The following is a 3,336-nucleotide window of genomic DNA, read 5'->3' on the forward strand; positions in this document are numbered from 1 at the left end:
ATATTTACAAAGTTTCTCCTAATTTGCCAATAACCAAAAAATCAACTATATTATTATATAAATCTACTGTAAAACTTGGAAAGTGCAATAAACTAAATTAAAATTATTGTATTGTTGTTTGAAAAAATTTTCTGGCTCTGCCACTTTGTGGATAGCTATGCTTTTGTGGATCTTATTATATACGAATCTTGGAAGCTATTTGGAAGTTTAGAAATGAAGCTTATTATGAATTTTTGCCTAGACCTTTTGGGGTGCCGTGTTGAGCTCAATTTTTTTTTTGATGCAAGATTTGGGGATGAAATTCGTGCGCGCACGGCTTGTAGTGTTGGTGCCAGATTTGACGGATTGTGGAGACTTGGGTTAGTTATTGTGAGAAGGACTCGGTCGCGGATGGAGATGCTGATGCTCGAGTTTTGGGCTATTTGGCTTAAATGAGGGTTTCTGGGATTTGAGCATGCATGTGATTGATGGAGACTCCAAGAAGGCTATTGAAGATTTTGGCTACCAATGTGATATAGTGAATATATTATTGCATGGGAGTTCCATAGTATTTGCAAGGATTTTCGTTTGTCTGCGCTTGTGAGTTCTCTTTTTGTATGTTTCTTTAGGAACTGAGGCCAGGAAATGTTGCGGCTCATAGATTATGTTGTTGGGGTCCTATCAGCCCTAGAGTGTTTTAGACTGTTGTCTGGATGTTATACTCCATTGAGCCAGTTTGCTAGTTTATGCTTAGCTGGGGCTTTTCCTTTTGTTTTGAAGTTGCCATCATGTGATTTGGCCCTTCTATTTTGTTTGTTTTTTTTTATTTTATCTTTGACCCTTCTCATGAAGTCCTTCAGCTTACTAAAAACAATAGGGGAGGAGGGGGAGGTAATATTCGGTCATCTTGTGTGTCAAGTGTGTGCGTATGTCCCCCCTCGAAAAGATAGGTGTTACAATATTCAAACTGCAAGCTACTCGATTAATATTTGATATAAATGAGATTTAAGAAATCAGACATATAAAGTAAAAAAAAAAAAAAAGAAAAAAAAACTAATAAAGGTAAAAGATCTATTGGGGTGTTTGGTATGAGCATTCGTATCATGATTTAAATGATGGTTCGTGACTCGTTATAATGTTTTTTCTCACAAAAAACACGTATAAATTGAAAATGTTTCTGAATCATAATTCTGAATCCATGTGATTTGAGATCTATATATTCAAAATAAAAGATGTGGATCTCTTGATACGACTTTTTGCCAGACGTGATATATTTCCACCCGAGATACAACCCAATTATAAGATTCCCTTGGTCACATCATGATGAGGCCTTTTCATTTACAAGTATATGGAATTAATGAGCAATTTCACGCTGATTGTTTGGTAATTTGCGTAGACATCCGCTAATTTGGGCGCTGCTCGCTTGACCAATGTTTGGAATATATATTCACATCGACCAGTCTTTGCTTTTCTATTTGGCTAAAAATGGTAGTCTAATATGTATCAGTGGACCAACTTCATTCGTTCCGGAAATAAAAAGAAATCATCAGTTTTCATGAAGAATTCAAAACATGCACGCAAAGTCGCAGATATGGAAATCTCATAAATAAAGAATATAGCGACACTACATTATGACTTTCGAGTTTATCTTAATGGAATATATCATTTCATGGACATATACAAGTGTGTAACTTTATGTTTGCATACATTTCGCGGGACGTCCTATCTATAAATTAAACATCTTTGGGAATTTTGGCTTTTCTGCTTAGGCTTTGTGAAAGAGCATCTCCACTGATTAATCGGGGCTCTAAAGTTGGCTGTCTGATTGTCACAAAGCCAAAATTAATTACTTTTTCTAAAAAACAAAAAGTTTATTATAAATTAGTTCAAGTAGCAATTTTTTGTTGTTGTTAGATATTACTTAATGATACTTTTCAGCATTATTTCAACGTAATTATTTCATGAATATAAATTATAGATATATAAGTAACTTTCTAGATAATAATATCTCATAAGTTCCTTTATATATATGTGTGTGCGTGGTAGAATTCAAAGAAATAGTACGTACCATGCATTGAGCTTTTATTTTATATATTTATTTACAATACTTTTTTCACTTCATTTATCATATTATGGCTTTCGAAAAATAATCTTTTAATCATCAGCGCAATAAGGCAAGCACCTCTATCTACCATGTTACACATATGGATGCCCGTACACATTGTAATATCTGGATATCAGCAACACCAAAAAGTAGTACTGAATTGCACTGCACATAGTGGATAAAGCCAGTAATTATGCGTTCCACTTTGCTCTTATAATTACACGACCAGCAAATAGAAAATGAGGTCCGGGATCCCATAACGTGTGGATAAACCGACAGCAATATATGAATTAATTAAATTGTATATATATTTGTAACTGATCGAGTGGATAGGAAGTACACGAGGACAAAAACCTATATATACATACATATATATAGTATGCGTTATAATGTATATGTAATCATTCGAAAGTAGTGTAGAATATTTAAGCACGTTTCAGAAAGAAAGAGAGTATATGGAAAGTGAGTAATGAGCATATATAGATTACAGGAAGCACAGGTCCTCTCCCAACATATGTGGATGGCCATGCAAGTAGTAGTGCTGTAAACAGTAATTAAATATATCAGTTATTGGCTACACATTGACTTAGACGTATATGTGTATATTGTTAGTTTACCAATTCGTCCCAAGCTTAAGTTGTTAGGAGGTGAACCAACAATAGTTTTATACTTTAACAGTACCCCTCACATGTAGACTGGACAATAGGCAATCATGTGGGTAAATTAATTGGAAAGCCCAACACGTGAATATTTAAGCCCGAGATATATTAAACACCCAACACATGACAATTTTAAATGAGGATAAAGAGTACAATTACGGGGGTTTGAACTCAGGACCTCCCGCTCTGATACCATGTTAGTTTACTAATCCATCCCAAAAGCGTAAGCTGTTTGGAGGTAGACCAATAATAATTTTATACTTTAACATATATTATATACATATACGAGTTTTTAAAGATTATGTTTTATCGATTGTCACCCATTAAATATAGCAATTTGATGACGTGTTGTAATAAATTTTTTTTATCAACTATCTAATTTATTATAATTATAGGATTAATATCTTACCGCTAAACAACGATAACTCATCGATTAGTAAATATTGAAGTAACCCGGCTAAACAATGATAACCCATCAATTAATAAATATTAGAGTAACTATTAAAATCATATCCATATGTGTGTCGTGTGTGTGTTTCCACTTCATAATGGCTAGCTAATGCATGTATATAAGAGTGGGTAAATTATAATGGG

The sequence above is a fragment of the Morus notabilis genome, unplaced genomic scaffold (assembly GCF_000414095.1).
Source record: "Morus notabilis unplaced genomic scaffold, ASM41409v2 Scaffold2332, whole genome shotgun sequence".
NCBI classification, from domain to species: Eukaryota; Viridiplantae; Streptophyta; class Magnoliopsida; order Rosales; family Moraceae; genus Morus; species Morus notabilis.